The 269-nt window shown below is 36.1% G+C and overlaps 1 long non-coding RNA gene across 1 annotated transcript in view; it reads right to left on the bottom strand.

Moving 5' to 3' along the window:
• LOC119594419 overlaps window positions 1-269 on the bottom strand; it is a 3,742-nt gene that overhangs the window by 536 nt on the left and 2,937 nt on the right. The gene's annotated exons all lie outside the window — the stretch shown is intronic.

Raw genomic sequence — 269 nt, forward strand, 5'->3', positions numbered from 1 at the left:
GACTGAGCATTATTTTGCAATGTAACACACAAGTCAACTCTTAAGGATAATGAAAGGCATAAGAAGATGCAATAGTTATCCACAGAAAGTAATCTCAACATTATTTTCCCCCATTTATCCAGATTTTTCTTTCCCTTATTTTCCCATCTCATTGCCACATAAGTCTGACACTTTTGTATTTAGGTCTGTGTGCTACATGGGGCAAAAGCTGGCAAGCTGTTTATATCTGCTGATTTCCACAGTTCATCATTACTGAATCTGTTTACTAT

This window comes from Penaeus monodon, chromosome 33 (genome assembly GCF_015228065.2).
Source record: "Penaeus monodon isolate SGIC_2016 chromosome 33, NSTDA_Pmon_1, whole genome shotgun sequence".
In the NCBI taxonomy this organism is placed as follows: Eukaryota; Metazoa; Arthropoda; class Malacostraca; order Decapoda; family Penaeidae; genus Penaeus; species Penaeus monodon.